This window comes from Aotus nancymaae, unplaced genomic scaffold (genome assembly GCF_030222135.1).
Source record: "Aotus nancymaae isolate 86718 unplaced genomic scaffold, 86718_ANA_hifiasm-v0.15.2.pri h1tg000046l, whole genome shotgun sequence".
Classification (NCBI taxonomy): domain Eukaryota; kingdom Metazoa; phylum Chordata; class Mammalia; order Primates; family Aotidae; genus Aotus; species Aotus nancymaae.
In genome coordinates, this window is record NW_026988460.1 from 5177401 (window position 1) to 5202500 (window position 25100).

General features: G+C 41.6%; 1 protein-coding gene across 9 annotated transcripts in view; it reads right to left on the reverse strand.

Annotated features, from left to right (window-relative positions):
* FOXP1 (forkhead box P1) overlaps positions 1 to 25100 on the reverse strand; it is a 635379-nt gene that overhangs the window by 247974 nt on the left and 362305 nt on the right. The window contains exon 1 of one of the 9 annotated variants that reach the window (XM_064361901.1): positions 7198 to 7296. The exons of the other annotated variants lie outside the window; for them this stretch is intronic. The gene's annotated coding sequence lies outside the window, so the exon portion shown is untranslated. Of the gene's footprint in view, positions 1 to 7197; positions 7297 to 25100 lie in introns of those variants that run through there. 9 annotated transcript variants of the gene reach the window in all.

Sequence of the window (25100 nt, forward strand, 5' to 3'; positions counted from 1 at the left end):
ACAACATGAGTGCCTTGTTCATCACCAAAAAATTCATTTCAAGAAATGAATTTGTGAAACCTAGGTACTTTTCCCTGGGTGTTTCAGTCTCTCTTCCACAAACTTGCCCTTTGTACAGAACTAAAGGAAAAGAGCTGGGTGCAGTGGTTTATGCCTTTAATCCCAGCACTCTGGGAGGCCAAGGCAGGCAGATCACTTGAGGTCAGGAGTTTGAGACCAGCCTGGCCAACATGGTGAAACCGGTCTCTGCTAAAAACACAAAAAAACTAGCATGGTGGCATATGCCTGTAATCCTAGCTACTACAGAGGCTAAGGCAGGAGAAGTGCTTGAACCCAGGAGGCCAAGGTTGCAGTGAGCAGAGAGCATGTGACAGAGCGGGGCTCTGTCTCAAAAAAAAAGGGGGGCAGGGGAGGAACTAAGGAAGAGGCACAGTGTTAGATGTTTAAGCAAGAGAGCATTTGTCTTAGAGTAGGTAGCAAGAAAATCCATCTAATTATTAAGATATATCAAAAATATATGTAAATAAAAAATCTACAGATACAGATAAAATAGGTATAGAGATATTTTTCTTTCTGGGAATACCTCCCCATACAACGGACTTGATCCCCAAAAGACAAAAGCACTACATATATATTAACTCTACACCTGCCCTCAGAATGAGGCATATTTAGCCAAATAGCCTGTCGTGATGGGAAGAGAGCTAGCTGCAGGTAGAATGCTGCTTTCAGACTATGCGGTCATCAGGATCCCAGGCCTGAGAGCAGGTGTCTAAGAGACTGGTCCTGCTTTTGTTTCCTTGATGAGACACCATTCTGGTGGGTGGAGTAAGAACAGTCTCCAATACACAATTTGATGAGAAGGCCCTGTTTTTGCTCCATGCAGTTCCAAAGCTGACTGCCAAGTCCTCCAGTACAAGTTTTGCAGGCATCAAGCCAAGCAGCTTGGCTTGTGAATCAGGTTTGTGAGAGTGCAGGCTTTGGGACCAAAATTGCATAAAGGATTATTTTGGTCTGAGGATGTCCTTAATTAGTCAAGTGCTAACAGTAGTATGTAGGTTGGAAGATTTAAAATTTCCCATAATCTCCCACACCAATCAGGAGAAAACAGCTTTTTGAAAAGCACATGTGAAAAAATAGGAGTGTCAATGTCTAAGAACATTTCTACCAGTGTCTGGGCCAGCAGTATTTCTATCAAACGCTCCAAGTCATTTAATAAGCCTTTATATCTTTATCACACTTAACAAATTGCAAAAGCCCGCTGATGTGCTTTTCAAACTCATAACAAGGCTAGGAGGGAGATAAGGCAGGTAAATGTTATCCCCATTTCACAGATCAGAAAACTAAAGCTCAATCGGTTAAGGGATAGATGTAGCTGTAACTATTCTCTGTTTCAGACATGAACTTGTCCATTCAATAAATGATTAAGAATCTCCAGTTTGTAAAGGCCTGTGCTGGGTGGTGAATAAGGGAACTAATGAAAAGAAAACTAAAAAAATTCTAGAAAAGACAGCAATGAGAGGGGCAGGTAGACAAAGAAAAGCATTAAAATACAATGATATAAAGCATCTGCACTCATTTGCAAACAACTGTCTTTTCCTTTTTTTTGAGACGGAGTTTCGCTCTTGTTACCCAGGCTGGAGTGCAATGGTACGATCTCGGCTCACCGCAACCTCCGCCTCCCAGGTTCAAGCAATTCTCCTGCCTCAGCCTCCCGAGTAGCTGGGACTACAGGCGTGCGCCACCATGCCCAGCTAATTTTTTTGTATTTTTAGTAGAGACGAGGTTTCACCATGTTGACCAGGATGGTCTCGATCTCTTGACCTCGTGATCCACCCGCCTCGGCCTCCCAAAGTGCTGGGATTATAGGCGTGAGCCACTGTGCCCGGCCTGTCTTTTTCTTTTGAGTTTCCATTATTAGAGTCATCTGAAATCAAGTCAATGTATAGGAGAGGCATCTATCTTCTTTATCATGGGATGTTGCGTCCTCTTTTCTTCAAGGAAGCTTGTCCCAGGCACCCAGTTTACATAACCTCTGCTTCTCTCTGGGGGAGTAACTAACCCTATAGCAAACCAACTGCCTTGCTCCATGACAAAATGACAGCAAGAAACACTGTAGAATCATACAAAGTGCCTGAATACGAAGGTATGGCCACACCATACCCACAAACAAGTCCTTCCTCCAGAAACAAGACCAACCTTCCTCTGCCTTCCTGTATGGTATTGCCAGATGAGTTGAGCCTGTTTAAATCATGTGATCCATTCAACAGAACCCTACAAAGGCCGATGCTGCAATTGCATAGATGTCAAAAAGGCTAAAGAAGCCAAAATGACCCACTTCTCATCCTGCTTGGAAACATTACAGAGCTACGGGTTTCAGAGGTTCGATTTTGTGCTGGAGGGCCCTGTAGAAAAGGACAAGGACTGAGTTTAGCATGCTTATTTACTGCTGTTGCCAGCAGAGCTGCTCTCTGGAAGTATTCTGGAAAATTCATAATGTCCAGGCCAATGTATTTATAGTAAATTAAAGCAGGACTTTATTATTATGATTATTTCCTTGGTTACAGTGTTGATGCTGAAAATTTAGGGAAAATAAAGCCCTTGTTATCATGCTTGTGAAAGATTTTAAGCTAACAAAAAGTTCAGTCTTGATTCCAGGGCAGTTAATTAAGGTTGACCAAGTCAGGCAGAAGTAAATTAACTTGGCTGATCAATTATTTATATGAAGCAGAATAAATGCCCTTAAAGAACTTGGTCTGTTCATAAAAGGATGTGTAAATTAAACTAAACATAGTTTTGTAAAATATGTTTCTACTTCTATGGGGAGAAGAGAAGTTAATGGTGAAATCACTTTTAGGAAAATGATTAGAGTAATTACACAGTCCACCCCCATCCAGAAAGAAAAATCCTTTTTCTCATTGTTCATCTGTGTGCAGAGAAAGAAGGAAGATGGCATGTAATTTTGAAGATATAACAGAAGCTCATGGAAAAGGAGGGAGGAAGGAAGGAAGGGAGGGAGGGAGGAAAGAAGGAAGGAAGGAAGGAAGGAAGGAAGGAAATGTGAATTTCACTATGTGGATTTCATCATTTTAGAAATATTGAACACATGGCTCTTACTTTATTGTCAGTTAACTCCATGCGGTTTGTAGACTGAAAAAGAATAAGGATGAGACTCGGACTAGCTTTAGTTCTAAGAGAAGTACTTTTAAAATTACTCATGTTGCATCATTAACGTTCAAAACCCTCAATAATAGTGTTCATGCCATTCAGGAAAAAAGAAGACCAAACCTATCTGTATTAAGATATAAAGCATACATTTAGTTATGGCTCTCATCAAGCAAACCAACTGATTCCCTTTTAACGTGCAAAGGGTTTACAAGGCAACATAAGACAAACAAAGGAGTTTTAAGGAGTGGGGTGCAGCTCCACAGATTTTTTTCCCCTAGTAGGCAAACAGTAGGGTGGCCTAGGATATTAAACCCGCTCTGTACTCTTTACTGCCCGTGTGGGTGTTTCTCCTGTTCACGATAGAGAGGGAATCAAGCAATAGAAATCCCAGATGAAAGTCACAGACTCTGAGGAGAGGGCTGCAACACATCTCATTTGCTAGCACGAGGCCCATGCTTTCACACTGCTCACCCTTCACCTGGTGAGATGCTGCCGCAGCAGGTGGCATTAAAGAGATGAGGGACTGACTGGTGGAGGGGATGACAAATGAGACTTAGCGGTTAAGGAAGCAAGTGAGAAGACAAAGATGGAGGCCCCAAGATGTAGCGTCACTGTCGTATGAGTATGCCATGGGGTTGCATGGCACACTCGTGAAGGAAACAAAAAGGGAGGGAGACAGGAGGGGGAAGAACAAAACAAGAGAAACAGAGTTATATCAGACAATATATGCTCGCTTGAGATAACTTCTACAAATTATGAACGAACCCTATAGACACTGCATTTGTCTATCTGCTGTCCTACTGGCACTGGTCCCATTTCATGGAAAGACTACTACCCAAGAGTCAAGTTTAGGAGGCAAAAGTGCTGACTGTGTTATGAAAGCACCGTCTTCCAATACCACATTTTCATAATTATAACAGAAAGGCGTAAATTTTCTAATGCATGGCAGTTCAAAAAGTAATCAAGGGAATGAGCCGGAGGGCTATTTTAATGTATGCAAAGCTAGTGACCCACAGTAAATGGGAGGTAAGCTACAATGAATGCAAAGTAATGCACACATACTACAGTCCTGGTCTGATGAGGGACGGCTAAAATTAACACCCAATTAATTTCCGAATTGACAAACAAATGAAACTCATAAATCTACTTTCTCATTAATTTTCTTGTGGTATAATTTAAAGCAGTAACATGAGGGCCAAAACTGAACATTATCCATCATAAATATCAAAAAGATAGCACTGTAACACCATAAATTATGCATATTACCTGTTGTTAAAAATGATTTATGCATTATCAACTTTATCATGCACCATAGAGGTCTACATGTATCTTTAAAAATCTGGAATTTCATTTAGCCCCTCTGGGAAAAAAGTTCAGGAGCAAAGAAACTGTCAAACAAAACAAACGTGGCCACTCATTTAGCCATATGAGAGATCAGGGTAAAACTGCAATCACTCCAGGTCTCAGGTGAGTAGAGGTTGAGAATATCATGGAGGTGATGAGTCGGACCTCCTGGGGAGGAGAAACAAATCACTGGTAGGAGCACCCCTCCTAGAGAACATAGCATCTGTGTCCAAACAGTGTCACTGACCTGTCCTGCCCTCTGGAACGCAGGAGAGGCAGGGCTTGGTACAGGTAAGCAAAGGCAAGACGCATCTGAATGCATCCCACATGGCCAGTGGGAAGCTATAATGACCAAGGCAAGCAAGGAACCCTAAATTGGCAAAAACTTAGAAAAGCCATGCTTATTTTCAATAATGTAATACGGCAGCTGTCTTGCCTTCAAAAGAGGAAGAAAAGAAATAGAAACTAATTTGTATGTATCAATTAAACCAGAAATAGCTTATCAACTAAATGGAAGAAGCATTCAGATTAAAATAGTTTTCTTCTCCACTTTCCCAGCTCCATTTGTTTAATAAGAATAATAAATAAATAAATATTTTATCTCAAACTTAACTTTCAGGTATGCCTTGCACATAGCAGGTATTTAATATATAATTACTAAATGTTTGGTTAAATGATTAAATGACAGAAAAATCCAAGTCCAACCTCTTGATCAAATCAGATCAAGGGCTTGTCTTGGCCTCCAAATTTTATATTCCTACTTTAAAAATACTCTATTTCCTGTACACTTCTTTAACTGTTTTGGTGTTCTGAAACTCAGAAAGAAGTCATTAAATGTTAGGTCTTAAGAGAAGTAGGATGATCTCACTGAACATTCAAAGATAATCAACCAATGAAATAGCCTACAAAAACCCACTGGAAACACTGAATATATATATACATGGACAATTCAAATGGGCTGGAGATGGTAGAGAATAGGATGTTTAATTTTCCCTGTAATTCATGACTCAGAATAGAGTTGGCGGAATAGGGTGGTAATAAAATAATGTTCCTAACAAAAGCACACCAGACTTTCAATGTGAAGACAGGAGACTTCATATTTCCAAGGAAAAAAGGATTTCTGCATTCTAACGCCAAGGCAGTAAAGTTGTTCAGAGCAACTGTAAATGTCTTATTCTTCAGAACTGTCTTCATCAAACTTTCTTGGATACTGTAAGCTTTATAAGACACCAATGAGCACAGAAAACAAATTGACCCTGCTCCAAAAATTACAGATGTCTAAATTTGTATTTTTTAGCTTTTCAGCTCTGGTGGGTCTTGGTTCCCTTCTCTCCTTAATAGACAAGAGTTTAAGTGCCGTAATCATAGCAACTGTGGGCAGACGATGGAAGTTAGAAAGAAGCCGCTCTAGGAAACAAGTACAAAGCAGAATGCATACCCACTCCCTCGCATATTAATCCGGAGGAGCGCAAATAATTAAACAGAGACTGAAAAGGAGCTTTGCCAATCCAGTGCTAGGCTGTTTGCTTTGCCACAAGGAAGCCTCTGAAGGTCAGGCATGATGGGGCCAGGTGTTCTGGGGAGCTTAATTAAAATGCATTTTTACAGAACAAAATAGATTTTAAGTTTGAAAACTAACAAAGCCCGCGGAACTTTAATCATCTGAACATTCAAACAGCTGAACTCCCACAAATAGCCCAGTGGAATAAAGTAACCAAAAACCAGTTCAGAAAAACCTTTTTTTTTCATTTCCATATTTTCTATCATTTAATGTACAGGAGGCCAGGTTCATAACATCAATTAATGACTGGCGTGTTCGATGACACACTTGATGTATCTCTCGTTTCGGCTCAAGCCCCTCACTGCTCTAGTGGCCAAAGTGAACAATATGTTCACAGCATCATGGCAGTGCAGTGAATGTGGCCCATCAGAATTCTGTTGCTTGCATTTCTCCGTTGTGTGAAAGGAACAATTATTTAATTTTATCCTTCAAAAACTCCAATACACATATATGTATTTTTCCCACTGAAAGTTGCTCTCACAGACAGATTAGCAAGCCTTCTCTGAAATGAAAGACCACCATTTATTTGCCTCTGCAGGTCGTGACCCTCCAGCCTCCACCCTTACCCTGGTCAGTGTCGTATCTTTGTAATTTACAGCAAATGCGAGGAGGCCGTGCCTCGTATTGAAACAAGGCAAATTCAGAAACAGCAACAAACAATAACTTAAAAAAAAAAAAAGAAACAAATGATGATATGATGCGGGCTGAGTTTTCTCTGCTGTTTGCAAAACACGACAAAGGCCAGGCTAATGTTCAGGTCTTATCTAAGGTGGTTCCCAGTGTCCTAAGGGACAAGCGTCACGCACACACACCAAACTAAATAAAGAGCCACATGCTTGCTTTACTTAACTAGAAATGATACAAAGCATAAACTCACTTTAAAATGAAACAGGTAAGAGTAAAAGCACTGGCTTTTAAAAATACATTATGCATATTAACTGTATAGTTTCTTCCCAGTTGAAATGTCTTCATTTATAGCAGGGAGGATTTATTCAGAACACATCAAAGTGAAAGTTAATCCTCCCTTCTCAAACTTGACAAAAAGTACATGCATCAAACAGGATCGTATCAAGCCTACAGGACAACACAAAAGACATACACAATAACACAAAATCCAAGGATTGTACCTTTCGATAGTGACTGCCTTGTTCATAGTACTAGACTTTTTCTTCTACACCTTCTAAGTCCTTATTTGTTCCACAAAGAATTTTCTAGCCATCTGATGCTCTATTACTGAGCTAGTGGCCTTTCAGGAGAGCTCTCTCCCTTCAGAAAAAAGCAAACAACTGCATAGATATCATTACTCTAAGGAAATCTCTCAGAAAAACCAAACAACTTGCTAATCTCGCCAGCCCCTTCATCCAAGCAAAAGATAAGAAAAGCAAACCTAAGTCTGTTTCAACCACATTCCAGGGACAAGTTCTCCTTTTTCTTTCTTTATCAAAATTCTAGCATTTAAGTTTGTGTACGTGTGTGTGTGTGTGCATGTGTTAAACAGACCTTGCAGGGTAAACTGCTGCTCACACCCGCAAACAAAGCAATATCTGTTTAATAATGATTGCTGCCATGGGTACAGTAAACAAGGGGCCCAGCATTTGTGTTTATGAACAAACACATCATCTTACAAGAGCAATTTAACATTAACCAGGTGGAATAATCAACAGATTTCATAGGTGACACCAGGGGCAGGGCTAACGTAAACAGAACTGCGGAGGAGAAAGGGGCCACTCTTTGGGAATCAAGGTCGAGGTAAATGCATTACAGAGTAAACAGCTGGGAAGAAGGCAAGATAAACAAACAGTCATTCTTCTGACATTTAGAGAGGCAGAAAGGTTGTATGTTACATAGATCAGCTGCTGACCACCATGAAATCAAACCGGTTGGAGACCAAGCCTGCTTGTTTGCACAATGCCATGTTTGCTTATAAACAACAATTTGCTGTTACCAACATCACATTACTCATCATCATATAAGCCAGAATGAATCCAGTCAGATCCGGTTAACTCTTTACTGGTGACATTACTTAGAAATTAAAAAACAAAAAACAGGCCCCTCTAAGAAAAAGAGGTCAGTCACCCGGAAATGAGACCAAGAGAGCTCAGTCAATACCCTTTTATTTCCTGGCTTGCAGAAAAAAATAAAGCATCCACATGGTTTAAACTACTAAAGGTTGGATCTGAAAACAGCTTTAAGACAATATAACGTTTTCATGCTTCAGTAACTTTGCATTCAATACTTGGATTCATCTTCTTTTATCAATGAAATATATAGGTCAAACACAGATTCAGATCTTGAATGCTTTATCCAAAAGGAAAACCTTGATGCTCCATTCTACCCATACCAAGCTTCTATTCTAAGATACCTTTAAGCCCAGTAGGCCCACAAACAGATGTGGAGCATTTTCAACTACTCTGCAAAAATCCAACTATATCAGTTTATGATTTTTTCCTTAAAAAAGATCATGTAAATAAAATAGTCAGTTGATGTCCCATATAACCACTCAGGGGTTCATTCTGTCAGCTTATCAATAAAATCTTAGCTCTTCAAAGCCCAGAGTGAATAATAAGTTCAGTATGTTCACTAAAAAAATGTGTTAAGAACAAATGTTTAATCTGTGAAAATTCACCTGATGTGTACTACACATTATAAGAAAGTTAGCATACCTTATCAGAGACATTATATTTAGAGATACAATTTGCAATTAAAACATTAGTTTCAATCTCTTTTACAGATACTTTAACACTATTAAACTATTTAATTTTGATACATGTGAAAAACATCCCTCCATTACTTAAAATTTAATAAACAAAACATACTGAAAAACAGTTTGGTAATTTATCTGTATCTTACACTTATAATCAGTTAGCTAATTTCTTTTTTTTTTTTTTTTGAGACGGAGTTTCTCTCATTACCCAGGCTGGAGTGCAATGGCGCGATCTCGGCTCACCGCAACCTCCGCCTCCTGGGTTCAGGCAATTCTCCTGCCTCAGCCTCCTGAGTAGCTGGGATTACAGGCATGCACCACCATGCCCAGCTAATTTTTTGTATTTTTAGTAGAGATGGGGTTTCACCATGTTGACCAGGATGGTCTCGATCTCTTGACCTCGTGATCCACCTGCCTCAGCCTCCCAAAGTGCTGGGATTACAGGCGTGAGCCAGCACGCCCGGCTTGCTAATTTCTTAAAATTCTGCATGACGTCAGTGCAAAGGGGCAGCAAAATACTGTCTGCTGGATATCTAAAGCAAAATATGCAAATGAGAAAATATTTAAAAAAATAAAGATACACCTAAGTGGATTCTGGCAATTACATGATTAACAATCAGGTTATTGGAATTTTCCACTCTGTCTAGAAAGAAAGTAACAAAAATTGTGTTTGTCATCCCCAGCCCCCCAAAACAGATACCCTCCTCCCCAGTTCCACACTGAATAAACTCCTCAAGCTTCTCTAGCTGTTCTAGTTTCCAGGCCTTGCTTCAATTATCTAATCTTTGTTCTGCAAACCTAAAGTCACAAAGTAACTAGTGTGCTTTCTTTCATGTTTTTGTTTTGTTGCTCTGCGGTTTGTTTCCTAAGTCCCTCTCTGCCAACAATCATCTTTCCTCAAATCAACATAGCCCCTAAGGCCTCAACAATGTCAGGGGAAGAAAATTTCCACTGAGCATTCAGTGCCCTGGTAGGAGGCAATTTTTCAGGCTCAAGGACCTGTTCACACCTGATGGACAGGCAGGGAAGGGACACCAAGAACTTTGCTTAAAAGCCCTCTAGGGGTGGAGCTGTTCTACTGTCCTTCAGACTTGCTCAACTGAATGATGATGCAAGTCTGGCTGCTGGAACAACTAACAGAGAATCTTCCTCTAATGCTTTGAGAACAGAACGTTCTCAGATTCCATGCTTACCACCCTATGGATGACTAGGAGGTAGAGAACAGTGAAGAGCCTTATATAACCAACACCCCAGTGAAAACCTAAGAGAAAAATAAAATAAAATGAACAAGTAAAAGCAGAGGACTGTGTCCTGGTATCCTCAGTGCCCTGTCTTCAGGAGAAAATGCTGATGATTCTCTGCATTTCAGCTTTTCTCCAGTTCTCCTGAGCTTCAGTTTTTATTTTCTTTTCCTGAACCGTGGATGAACCAGAATCCTTAGTAAAGGATTATAAACATAGTTTACAATTCTAAATGGTAATCCACAGAGTTGTAACTATTTCCCTCCATAAAGGGAAATCATAATTCAGTACTGGAGTTTTGAAAGCTAGGCTAAATCTAGGCACATAATCATTTCCTGAATGGGGAACGCTTTTCTGTTTGAAGATGGTTTCACCTATTCCTTAACACAAGTAGGATAAATAATGTGTCTTCTTTCTTCTTCCCCAGTAGTGTAGTGTTAAACTTGCCCTAATCCATCTATCTATCTATCTCTTTTTATCTTCATTTTTGAGATGGAGTCTCGGTGTGTCACCCTGGCTGGAGTGCAATGGCGCAATCTCGGCTCACTGCAACCGCCGCCTCCCAAATCAAGGGATTCTCCTGCCTCAGCCTCCCGAGTAGCTGGGATTACAGGCATGCACCACCACAACCAGCTAATTTTTGTATTTTTAGTAGAGAAGGGGTTTCACCATGTTGGCCAAGCTAGTCTCCAACCCCTGACCCCAAGTGATCCACACCCTTTGGCATTGCAAAGTGCTGGGATTACAGGCATGAGCCACTGCACCAGGCCAACATTTAGTTTTACTTCTATGTACTCGTATGTATTTACTTCTATGTACTTATATGTATTTACTTATTTTGTTCCCTATGAAACCCAAATTGTAAGTTTTATTTTTTTAAAGTGCACTGTCCCAGCACTTTGGAAGGCCAAGGCGGGTGGATCACGTAGTCAAGAGATCGAAACCATCCTGGCCAGCATGGTGAAACTCCGTATCTACTAGAAAATACAAAAATTAGCTGGGCGTGGTAGCGTGCACCTGTAGTCCCAGCTACTCTGGAGGCTGAGGCAGGAGAATTGCTAGAATCCAGGAGGCGGAGGTTGCAGTGAGCCGAGATCGGGCCACTGCACTCCAGTCTGGCACCTGGTGACAGAGCGAGACTGTCTCAAAAAAAAAAAAAAAAAAAAGTGCACCAATTGGGGCTGGGTGCACTGGCTCACACCTCTAGTTCCAGCACTTTGGGAGGCCAAGGCGGGTGGATCACGAGGTCAAGAGATCGAGACCATCCTGGCCAAGATGGTGAAACCCCGTCTCTACTAAAAATACAAAAATTAGCTGGGCGTGGTGGCATATGCCTGTAGTCCCAGCTACTCGGGAGGCTGAGGCAGGAATTGCTTGAACCAGGGAGGCGGAGGTTGCAGTGAGCCAAGATCATGCCACTGCACTCCAGCCTGGGCAACAGAGAGAGACTGCCTCAAAAAAAAAAAAAAAAAAAAAAAAAAAAATTCTAGAAGGCCTTGGGGTAACTCAGGATTGGGAAGGACTGATTTTTCTTTTCACAACTCCTCTCTAGGATGAAAATCTTACATATTCTGAGAGACTCATCAGAAAGGTTCTGACACCAGAGCCAGTTTCCCAAGCCCATGCATTCTATCTTCATTATTTTCACCATCTCCATTCCCATCTACCATATTGTTATTTCAAAAAATGATTCACTTTTGGCCAGGCACGGTGGCTCATGCCTGTATCCCAGAACTTTGGGAGGCCAAGGTAGGCAGATCACCTGAAGTCAGGAGTTCAAGACCAGCCTGGCCAACATGGCAAAATCCCATCTCTACAAAAATACAAAAAAATTAACCAGACATGATGGCAAGTGCCTATAGTCCCAGCTACTCAGGAGGCTGAGGCAGAAGGATCACTTGAACCTGGGAGGCAGAGATTGCAGTGAGCCAAGATTGCACCATTGCACTCCAGCCTGGGCAACAGAGTGAGATTCCATCTCAAAAATAAATAAATAAAATGATTCACTTTTGATAAATAAATCTACCTTCAGAGAAAACTTTGTATCACTTCTTCAAGTGGAAAACCAGTATGCAACCCTTTGTAGAAGAGAAAGACTTTCATAATACACGTAGTAAAACCTAACCAATGATACTAAATTCTGCTAGATCCTGCTGCTTCTCAGGGGCTCTGAGTGGAGTCATCTTTCTTTGTTAAATAATGAGCTTACAACTGGTAGAGACAGATTAAAGATACTAGTACCAAACTGAGACTTTCTCCTTGGCTTTATCAGAAGGATTATAAAAGAACTGAAAATGGAATTGCTTCAACATCGAACCACAATAATGAGAATTGGTAATGATTTACAAGTCACCTAAAAATCCTCTCCCAACCCATCCATGAGTGGTACAAAGCTCATAAATTGGGCAACTGAGCTACTGGGGACTTAAGAGACCCTCATGAACCTCCATGCTATCATCTTGACCCTTAAGCAATAGCTTCCTAACAATGCAACTCACAAAGCACTTACTGAGGGGCTAGCATGGACATTTACACTGCTAAAGGCATGATCAACCAAGAAGCCAGATTCTTTACACTTGCCCCCAAACAAAATGAGGTTCCTAGTTCACGGGTATTACGCTTGTAGAAGACACCCTAAAAACCAGCAGCTCTAACAATGAGCCTCCCTTCCAGGCCTGCCTTTTCTCACACCATCAAAAACCTTGTGCATCAGCCACTGAAGTCATGCCGCCTTTCCACAATATAAGATCAGAGTTTATTTAGCAGCAAGTAACTACTATATGACAAGAACCATAAGCATATCATTCAAATGCTTTATTGGTCAAAAAGATGGATGCTTTTATTAATCTAACCTTTTTTGTAATGGAGTGCCACTGATGACCCAGCATTAGCCTCATTCCCTGCTATTAATCACACTTCTAAGAGCTCATTTTGCCTTAAAATCTTAAGAAATTGCTATAATTTAAAGACTTGGTGTCTACATAATGGGAAATGCTTCATAGATTGTATCATTTCAGAAAATACAGTGTATTTTTATGGGAACAATGACATGATGCTAAGGAATTACAAATGGGAATATATATATATATATGAATGAATGAAAAGAGAAAAATATAAGCTCCCTTTTGTATTTGTGGCTTCCCACATCTGTACACTTTAATCACTACCTTTGCAAAGTCCATTAATCCAAAGGCATGGGCATATAGTTTACATAGATTAAATCCAAAATAACACTCCAAACAAATGAAAATTAAATAAAGGGAGAAACTCTCATGTAAAAAGAAAGATGTGGACACACATGGTGTGCTTTAAGAAAATCTCCATCAGTGGTATATTCCTCATTCATCATCTGTAATTTCTGTGCCTTGTTTGTCCATGTGCAGAGAACTAAAGCAAGCCCTTCAATAGAGGACTTCAGGACAAACTACAGGTATCTGCCTATTTACATTCAGCAGAATTTTAATAATATAATGATGTCCTTAACGCCTAAGTCCTTTTCTCATTAAACTAGCCTTCATGACCATTCAACACAGCTGAACAACATAAAAAAAGTATCTGAAAGAGTTTTTTGAAAATACAGAGCTAAAGTAAATCTTTTTTAAAGCACCTTTTCAATTTTTACCACCACACAATTAAAATGCTACATACACATGGCCAGGTGCTGTGGCTCATGCCTGTAATCCCAGCACTTTGGGAGGCTGAGGCGGGTGGATCACAAAGTCAGGAGTTTGAGATCAGCCTGGCCAATATAGTGAAACCCCATCTCTACTAAAAATCCAAAAATTAGCCGGGCGTGGTGGCAGGCAGCTGTAGTCCCAGCTACTCAGGAGGCTGAAGCAGGCTAATCGCTTGAACCTGGTAAGCAGAGGTAGCAGTGAGCTGAGATCGCACCACTGCACTCCAGCCTTGGAGAGAGAGTGAGGCTCCCTCTCAAAAATAAATAAATAAATAAACAAATAAAAATGCAGCATACACATGTATATATTCAAATCTTAAAAACACACAAAAATGGTGACATTGTGTTACATGATGAATGAAGGCTGGGGTGGGTTCCAATCAGGTTCTACGATTATGAAGGGATGTAGTGTGAATGGCTGGGAAGCACAAAGCCAGCCTAAAAATCAAGAATGCAGATATTGCTTATTGCTCTACAGTTAGCAAGGATTGAACTCGGAATCTGAGAAACAGCCAGAAGCTGGTGATAAAGGTTATACCAAGCATCCACCTGCTTGGTGATAGGCAAGTCCAGCTCTGGCTGAGGGGCCCCTTGGCAGAGAAATATGCTCCACCCATCCTCCTGTGTGCTATCACATGGTCTAGATAAGCATCTCGACCTTGGATCCCCCGCCATGGGGAAGTGCTGAGTCTGGGAGGAGATTTAGAAAGAAATGGAAGCCCTTTATCAAGCTACCTTCATCATACTGTCATGAATATGCCAACGAGAAAGACAGGACTTGAGGTGCCCTGAATGGGTAGAACAGGCACCAACAGTGGGACCACTGATGGCAGCTTCTCTTTACCTGCTGAGAGCTGGGGCCACTGGATTACTACAGGGTCAATGGCGGGGCCATCTGATGTCTGATAAAGCCGGATTCTCAATAGCATTCATTCATCAACTAAACACCCAAAGAATCTTCTGAAAGGGTGTTGCTACTCCCTGGCATGCTCATGGTAGGTGTGAAGGGTGGAAGTACTGGGAATCTTTGGGGCAGAAACAACACTTGGTAGGAAGTATGAGACTTACTATCTGGCCTCTAAAATAGGGAATTAAAATTACTGGTCTTCTTTACCTGTAAACAGACAACAGGGCTCATAATGATGGGCATCCTAAATACCTGAGTTAAGATCATGGCCATTGCTGACCAAATTCTCCCCTAAAAGAGAGAGAGAAAGTGGGAAGAGAGAGAGAGAGAGAGAAAAGAGAGAGAGGGAGGATCATAACCTATGCACAACCAATTGATGAGAAGAACCAAGGCATTTATCCAAGAGTGGACCCCGTGCCACCTTCCATAGGAGACAAGTACAAGGGATCTGTCTCATGACAAGGTTTCCAACAGAACCACATATACCTCCAACAGATGAGAAAGTGAGCAACTGTTGCACTGCAACTGTGCTGCAGGCTGTGCCTACACAAAGCATGGTTCTGTGGGCAGCCACAGAGGCATCACCTGGGAGCTTGTTAGATATGCAAATTCTTGAGCCCATTTCAGACCTACTAAACAAGAACCTGCATTTTAATAATATCCCCAAGGTGATTCACATGCATATTAAAGTTTAAGAAGGCAGGTCTGGTGGAAAGCAGACAGACATACTTGGGTTTGAGTTCCAGCTCAGCCATTTTTTAAGTTTTCAACAACATATCCCACCACTCTGTATTTTCATTTCCTCATCTATAAAATCATGCTGTTCTGCATCTGAGTTCACTCATCTTTCTAAGCAATATGTATTCTATACTTAATATAAAATATGCCAGGCCCTGTACTAAGTGTGGGGGGCGCCAACAGGGAACAAAAATCAATACAGTTCCATCAACATGAAGGTGATTGTCTAATCAAGAAGACACACATTAATCAATTAGCCATATAAATAAGTGGAGATTAGAATTGTGATAAGTGCTACTATGAAAAATGCACAGTGCTCTGAGAGCACAGAGGAATAATATATGTAAAGTGCCTTGTATGTAGTAGGTGCTCAATAAATCACAGTGATTATTACTAGCTCATAAAACCCAGCCCTTTGGGAGACCACTGGAAAATTCTCAAGTGCAAATACTTCTTCTCTCCATCATAAAATGAACCCAAACTAAGACTGTGTTCCCACTTCAACTTAAAGAAAAAATGTGTTTTTCTGCTGTCTCATGGCTAGATGAGGACTAGAACATCAATAAAGTCAACATTTTTTCTAATGACAGCTTAGAGAACAACACTAACTTTCTGGGTTATTGTTAAGAATCAGTTCTTGTTTACCAAGTTGTAGTTAAAGGGAAAAACGTAGAGCAGGGCAGAGGGTAATACTGCAAGCCAGACCTGTTCAAAGCAGGCTTTTGATTATCATTTTAAAGCCTCGAAATCTAAAGAAAATCTTTAATTGGCTTTTCAGCAGCACTTCTCCTTTGTATATGCAGTTTGTCGAAGTCAAGAATGTACACGCTAATAATTGCAGATAGGATTAGCAACCTGCACCTTATAGTGTGGATACAAGTGGCTGATTATTAGTGCACCAGACACGTATCTATACGACAAGAAAACTAGACTAAACAGGAATCAAACAGGGCTCCTAACCAGATCCCCATCACCGACACCTCCTACCCCAGGAGCAGAGATGACTTGAGTCCATCGCACTGAATGGGAAACTTGCATAGCACTGCACCTGGGTGTGTTCACTTCTCCTTAAAACAGCTCTCCAAAGTCCCACCTCTTTCTTTTTCTCATTTCCCGTGAACTTACAAACTTTAAGAAGTTTCAATATGATCTAATAGGTCTCCATGTATTTACAAGTTTCTGGTTCTTCTCCACAAATCTGGCTTCCTTCCAACAGGTGTAGATTTGTGATTGGAGAATTCTGACCTCACTTTTATCTGAATGCCCCTCAACGGAATAATGTCAAAACAGAATGGTTGATCTGGAATGCGCTGGGAAGCTGGAGCAGGTGCAAAGTGCTTCAGGTAAGCCCTCAAGATCTTCAGATATAGTAGCCGTATGATACGGACCATCAGCTCACACTGGAGCTCCTACTTTGATTTTTCTGAGTTGATGTATTTAAAATGGAATAGGACAGCGCCACTAGTAGCTTGGTAAGCAGCCAAAAAGGGGAGGTTTCCATTTTTACTGCCTGGAATAAGATGTACCTTGAGGATAATTCCCTTTGGGTCCAATGCTTAAAAATGCAAAGTATGAAGGGAAAAGGATATATCAAGAATTAAAACAAAAATCAGGGAAAAATATCTGCCTAACAATCCGTCCTTCTACAGCAGTCATTCTCCACTGATGGTAAGTTGTCCCTCTTCCACCAGGGGACATTTGGCAATGTCTAATGACGGTTTTGGTTGTCACACCTAGAGGAGGGGGCTTGTGCCACTGGTATGTGGTGGGGAGAGGCCAGAGATGCTGCGAAACATCCTACAACGCAGGCACGGCCCCACAATAAATGTCACCTGGTCCATGTATCAGAGTGCTGTGACTGAGAACACTTCTACAAGAACTTGTTCTGTTTTCATTTATTATTTTATTTTTTAATGTATTATTATTATTTTTTGAGACTAGAGTCTCATTCTGTCACCCAGGCTGGATTGCAGTGGCGTGATCTTGGCTCACTGCAAACTTCGACTCCCAGGTTCAGAGGATTCTCCTGCTTCAACCTCCTGAGTAGCTGGGATTACAGGCGTGCACAACCATGCCCGGCTAACTTTTGTATTTTTAGTTGAGACGAGTTTTCACCATGTTGCCCTGGCTGGTCCGGAACTCCTAACCTCAAGTGATCCACCTGCCTCGGCCTCCCAAAGTACTAGGATTACAGGTGTGAGCCACTGTGCCCAGCCTAAGATTTTGTTCTAATTATGGGATCAAAGCAATGAGTTCTGTTTCTTGTTCCGAAGTAAATGCATTATGTTCCTTTTAACTTTAATGATTTGTAATGTTTTTGCTTGTGGTTCTACCTCGTAAATACGACCAAACTGAGCACCTATTATGGGTCAGGGTAGGCAAGACTTAGGTGATGCCCAGACATTGAGGTAGAGTAGTATATGTCAAGAGGCTGGGAGTGGGGAGGGCTGAGATGGGCTGAGGCAGGCAAGCAAACAGGAGAAAAGAAGTGGCCAAGCTCGAAGAAGAATGGAGTTAACTCTACACTAGCGGGGAGCAGAGAAGGGCCGGGATGAAGTGAGCTTTATAGGAAGCAAAATCTCACAGAACACAGGACGGGGCTAATGCAGAGAGACTGAGGGGCAAACTAGGACACTTTCATCCACTTCCCCTGCTTCCAGAGTGCCCTGCTCATCGAGCACTCATCTCTCCAAACTCTACTTCTCCTGTCAAGTAGGTTCGACAATCATAAAATCATCTTCCTCAACCTCAAGTGTCTCTCCCTGGGACTGCCAGCTGCCTGAAAGAATTATACTTCATTGTGTCGACTTCCTTCCCTAGCTCGACCTCTGCAAGCTCGCTTCCGCCTCACCTCTTTGCTGAAACTATCCCTACCAGATTACTAATGAGTGGAGGTGACTTGAGTCCATCACACTGAATGGGAAACACATAGCGCTGCAGCTGGGTGTGTTCACTTCTCCTTAAAACAGCTCTCCAAAGTCCCACCTCTTCCCTTTCCTCATTTCCCATGAACTCCCAAACTTCAGGAATTTAGAATATGATGTAATAGGGCTCCATGTATGTACAAATGTAATGAAGTGGTAACTCTGATGAGTTTCCAGTTGCTAAATTCAACAGTTTTCAGTCTTTACCTTACTTAACCTTTTATTACATGAGACACTGTCATTCATATCGTTTCTCTTGAAAAAGAAAATCTCTCTTCTCTTTGCCTCAGGCTATCCTCCTCATTCCTGGTTCTCTGGCACTATCTCTGATGGCTCCTTCTTACATCTTTTAAATAAGTATCCCCTTCTTTTGCTCATTCTTCAATGTTTCATCTTGTCTAAAGTTCCTGCCTCAGTGTTGCAAAACGCCTAAAGCAGGGGTCTGCAAACTTTTTCTCTGGTGTGGTATAGTACATATTTTCAGCGTTGTAGCCCAGATGTTCTCTGTCCCAGCTACTTAGCTCTGCTGTTGTGGAGCAAATGTAACCCAAACCATCTGTAAACAAATGGGTGTGGCTGTTTTCCAACAGTTGCAATAAAACTTTATTTACAAGACAGGTGACAGCTGGATTTAGCCACAGAGCTGTAGTTTGTGGGGCCCCTACTCTCCAGCACTATCCCTGGAAGTCTTTAACGTTCCCATGGCTTCAACTCACATCTGTATCCTGGTGATTCCTGAATTATTTTCACCAATCAAAATAATTTCTCAGAGCGGCAGGGGACTCCCTTGTTCCTTCAACCTTCTGGACACTTCTATTTCAATGTCCTAAGGAGCCACAAACTTTGCCTCAAACTGAAATTATTTATTTCTCCAAGCTCTAAAATCAAGCCAGTTCCTATTTCTGGGTTTTCAGTGAAATAATCATATTCCAAATCAGGAATTATCTAATAAGCTTCCTTCTCTTTTATTTCCCGTCTTACCAATTCCCACCCACATTACCTCCTATTTAAATAATGTCTGCCTCTCCATATCCTTGCCTGGGAGCATGCCCTCATCACTTTGTAACTCCAAATGTGAACAAATGCATCTCCTAGTCTGGCCATACCATCGCCCACCTGATCACGTGACCTCACTTGATTTAACTCCTGGGTCTCTATGAGGCCTATATCCTCCAGGCCTGTTCTGTCCAACAGAAAAACCACTGGCCACACGTGGCTACTGAACACTTGAAATGTGGCTAGAGTGAATATACTAAATGTTTAATAAATGTGTGATTTTCATGACATTTTATTTAAATTTAAAAACTGATACCTAATTCATGTGTTAAACAACTTGGATATGTGAATCTCCTCTTTTAACGTAAGTTTTATGAAATAAATACAGATCAAGTATTTCCAATGAAATTTTAATGTCTGAATTCAAAAACTTAGGGTATGAAAGAAAAAAATGAAAAATGTGTCTTTCATATATTTTTAATACTGATCACAAGCTGAAATTATATTTTGGACAAGCTGGATTAAATAGAATAATACTATAATTTCTATCTGATTCTTTTTACTTTTTTGAATGCAGTTACCAGAAAATTGAAAATTCCTTGTGTGGCTTTCCTTTTATTTCTTCTGTGCAGTGCTACACACCTCAGGATCTGGCCTTCCCCCAACCCCTGTGTTCTCCCCATTCTCCTCTCTCCTCTGCTTCCCTCCTATCTATCTACATTGTAGCCACACTTAACAACTAACTACTTCCTAGGCATGCCAAGTACTCCAAGGCCTTTCTGCTTTTACCTCTCCACCTCCGCCATGAACTTTGGTGGAGCTAATATCTACTGAACCTCACAACTCAGCTCTAGCTATGAAAGCTTTTGCAGACCACCTCCACCACCAGGTCTGGAAGAGTTCCATTAAGTTTTATATTAAACTTCTGCAGAATAATCATTATACTAAATTCTAGTTTTCTGAATGTTTACCTGTAAGCTAGGAATCATGTCTTGCCCCTAACAGGATACCAGGCAGTTTGATACATAATTTAATGTCAGATGAATGAATGAATAAATAACTGTATGAATGAATGAAATACTATACAGCTAGAACGAAAGACCTGGTAACTGATTATAGGAACTGAGGCAATATGAATGATATTTCTCAGCCCAAGTGATGCTTTTGTGAGAACGGCCAAGTGAGGGAAGAGGCCATTTTCAGAGAGAAGCAGAAATGAAAGAAAAGCTAGCAGGGAGGCATCAGCACAGAGGTGACAGTTGAAAGGGAGTGAGTCAGATGGTGAGGAATGGGCCAGCTCACTGGCTCACACCCATAATCCCAGCACTTTGGGAGGCTGAAGCAGGTGGATTGCCTGAGCTTAGGAGATTTAGACCACCCTGGGCAACATGGCAAAACCCTGTCTCTACCAAAAAAACAAAAATACAAAAAAAAATTAGGCAGGTGTGGTGGCGCATGCCTGTGGTCCCAGTTACTTGGGAGACAGTGGTGGGAGGATCACCTGAGCCTGGAAGGCAGAGACTGCAGTGAGCTGAGATCACGCCACTGCACTCCAACCTGGGTGACAGAGTAAGACCCTGTCTCAAAATAAAATAAAATAAAAGATTGTGAGGAGAAGGGAAGGGTCTTTAGAACAAACCATAGGCAATTCCTGTACTTAGGAAGCAGGAAGAATAACACTAAGTTTGGTCCTCATAACTACCTCGTGAGGTACATATTAATCCTCCTTTTTTTCTCTTTTAAAGAAGAAAACCTGAAGGCCAGGAATACTTAACACACATATGCAAAGCTAGCAGACAAAAATGTGAACATCAAAGATGATTTTCATGTTCACATTTTTGTCTGCTAGCTTTGTATATGTGTGTAAGTCATCTCCACCCACTACACTCTAGAGCAGGGGTCCCAGCTCCCCAGGGGTCTGTGGCCTTTACCCAGCAGTAAAGCAGGAGGTGAGCAGCAGGCCAGCGAGCATTACCACCTGAGCTCCGCCTCCTGTCAGATCAGCAGTGTCATTCGATTCTCCTAGGAGCAGGAACCCTATTGTGAAATGCACATGTGAGGGGTCTAGGTCATGTGCTCCTTAACCATCCCCAACTCCTTCCCCTCTCCTGGTCAGAAAAATTGTCTTCCATGAAACTGGTCCCTGGCGCCAAAAATGTTGGGGACCACTGTTCTAGAGGCACCTTCCAGGGTAGAGTCCTGGAGAGTGACAGAAAACTTAGAAGGGAGTTTCAAACAAGGAAGAGGTGCCTGATGGTTTCAAGTGGTTTAGAGAAGTGGAAGATGATGTGAAGATGGCGAAGCAAAAGGGAGATCCCCCATCCAACATCAAATACCTTCATCCTTCTGCCTTCCCTTCTTTCCTTCTGAAATAAGAGGCTGTTCATTTTCTACCTTCACTCTTTAACCTGTGTCTCCTATGATTATATTCCTCCAACACCAACCTCCTTATCTCTACTGCATCTCTACCACCCACCTCCCTCATTTTAGTCTATATATAAATACACTCAAGGCACTCAGACCAAAAATATTCTGGGTTACTCTTCTATTCTCTGGTTCCCATCCTGCAACCTCTTTCCTCTATGCAGCTAAGCTTTTTGAAAAGGTCCTGTCTCTATGTTTCTACCTCCTACTTACAACTCCCTGTGTTGCAGACTCAATGCTTATGGCTGGGACAGTAGTTGCTAAACTCTGAAGCCAATTAGAACCAAGTCCATCACCCAGATCCAAGTGAGGGGCTGGGGTGGAACCCTGAAGGAAGCATTCACACCACGCAGGTGGTCTCTGGACATAACCAGTAACACTGCCAAGCCCAAAAGACCAAAGGGTCTCTGTCACAGCTGACACTGGAGGCCACTTTGAAAATTCTCTCGTGGCTGTCCTGATAGCATATCCTTTGGTGCTTGGCCTAACTCAAAAACCCTTCATTCCCTTGGTGTATTTATGTATTTATTGAGATGGAGTCTCGCTCTGTTGCCCAGGCTGGAGATGGTGCAATCTCAGCTCACTGCAACCTCTGCCTCTCAGGTTCAAGCGATTCTTATGCCTTAGCCTCCAGAGTAGCTGGAATTACAGGCACCTGCCACCACACCTAGCTAATTTTTGTATTTTTAGTAGAGAGGGGGTTTCACCATGTTGGCCAGGCTGGTTTTGAACTCTTGACCACAGGTGATCTGTCCTCCTGGGCCTCCCAAAGCCTTGGTCTTTTTAAAATACTTCACTGTCTTCCCCAACTCATTCGCCGTTGGTGCTCCTCAAGGTCCCCCTTGCCCTCCACATATTCCTCACCTTTGCCTACGCATTGATGATCACAGATTGGACCCCAATAAGCCCTTGTCTCCTTTATTGGTTATTTCTACCACTTAAGTTCATTAGGCGTCCTAAAACTTAGTATGTCCCAAACTCAACATTCTTTCCTCCAACCTGCTCCTTTGCCTGTTCAGGATGAGGTCGTTGTCAACTCCTTTGCTATTCAGTCTTTCATCAGGACCTGGCAATTCTGAATCTTGTATACCCAACAAATTTTTCTCCTTTCTTTTCATCACCACAACGATCATCCAGCTGTTACCACCTCTCTCCTGAAATCCTCAAAAAGCCTTGGGCTGCTACTGTAAACATCATTAAAAACAAAAACCATTCTGATCAAGTCACTCCCTTGCCAGTAAAGCTCCCCAAGCTCCCCTGTTCTCAAAAGACTTTCAATTCCTTTGAATGGAATAACAGGTCTCCTGTCTAATTTCCCAGACTTCTTTCCTGCTTTCTCCTCCACGAGCCCAGCACTTTCCCTAGTTAGTTGCTGCTTTCCAAACATACCTTACTCTTTCATACCTACATTATGCTATTCTATCCCTCTTGGAGGCACTTTTTCTCCTACATTGATCTGAATTCCTATGAATGCTTTGAAACCCGGTTCAAATAATTACCTTTAAAAAGAAAATATTTCATTCTAAAGTACTCTAAATGTACTTTATTTTTATGCTGACCAAAGGTCAGCCTCATTGCAATATGTGACCAGATGGCTCTCTGCTCAGGCCAGGAGTACTCCATCACTGCTTCAGTAAAGCCTAATAGTACTGGATACTTAGGAGTCACTCAGCAGAAGTTTGCTGGCTGGATGAATAGATGAATAGGTCATGGGCAATGGAAGGATGGAGGGTCTAGGCTTGGATCATCACATTCCCTAGTATGGCAGCTGCCCAGTGAACTGATAATTCCTTCCTTCTCATTTCTTTGATCTTAAAAAGGTGATCAAAGAAAAAAAAGTTGGAAATTCTGAATATAAAGAAATTAAGATTAACAAGTTTCACCATCTGTATAGTAAAAGAATTAAAGCACCTACTGAAATCTGATGAGGGCATAGCAGGGGCTCAAGGGTGGTGGTCAAGTTCTAGAATCATCACTGTAGTGAATGAGAGGACTCTAAAACCACAAACACTGGGATTGATGAGCTCATGAGGGCTTGCTCAGTTAAGTCTAGGATGCAGAACTGCATACAAGGACTCAGCATGGTTTTGGGAGAGCTTCCAGCAATACTCATTAGCTTAGGAAGAACAGTGGATGCGATCAGAGATGGAGTTAGGGGTTGCCAGAGCCACAGCAGTAACAGAAGAAGGGATGAGGAGGGAAGAGATGGTACAGACAGCACTACTGAAATGGCTACTTACGGGCTCTCTGCTGGGTGAGGAGGGATGCAGATAAAGGATAGTGATTAAGTATAATCAGCACAAGTGATGGGGAAGAGGCAGAGATGGGAGGCTGGGATCAAATGGAGGACTGGAAGTGTCTCGGTAAAACATATATAGCAAAAAAACCAGTAAGATTCCATAAGCTTCTAAAATTATCCAGCAAGTCAAAGGAAGAGGGCCCAGCACCCCACACAGTGACACACAGTAGGTGGATATTTGCTGAATAAATCAATCAATGACCAGACAGGGCAGAACCATCCCCTCACCCAGTGGTTCTATGTGAGTTGCCAGCGTCAAATGTATCATCAAGCTCATTAGAAAATAATCACAGATTAGCACTGTAGGCCAAGGACACCCGACAGACTGGTTGTTGTGACAAGGTTATATCTGACATTATTCTAACAGGATAATGTAGGCAATGTGTTTAAAAGAGTTAGAAATACTCAGCTACGAGAGTGCCCAAATCTGCCAGGACTTGTCACATCACAGTCAATATTTTGAATGAGTGAATGAGTGCATAAGTGAATGAATGAATGACAGAACAGACATGACGTATATAATACCTACAACAAAACCCAGCCACCTTCAAAACCACACTCAAGGAATGATACAAAGTCAGATTGAACAAGCAACATCAGATAAGGAGTTTAGGCACCTTGCTTCTCAAAAATTTCAATGATACAAAGGCACTAGCTGGGAGGCGGCAGTTTGAGAGGAGTGAAGATGCCTGTGAATCTGTTGCCATGTTATTCCAACATATTTGCGGCATAAACGCTAAGCCATCAATCCCCCTTTGCCTGGACAGCCACAGTTCAGAAGTGGCTCAATCTGATCAGCAATGAGCTATTTAATACCTCTTACTTCGTAAACTACTAGTGTAGCTCAATTCTCTGAACAACTGGAAAGGAAACAGAGCTGATAAGAGAATTAAGACTTTCTTCCCAAATCACATCATCTAGGATAATAGAAGCATGTTAAACAAATAACTCTTAAAAGAAGGAGAAAAACATTTTAACGTGAAGTTCTAAGCTATATTGATGTTTATAAGGACGATGAGGAGGGGAAAAAAAATTCTGAGCTAAGTCATAATTGCTAATGCTATGGATTTGTTCCCTGTAGAATTCTGTAAGATAAACAGAGATTTGCATATTTTGAAGGT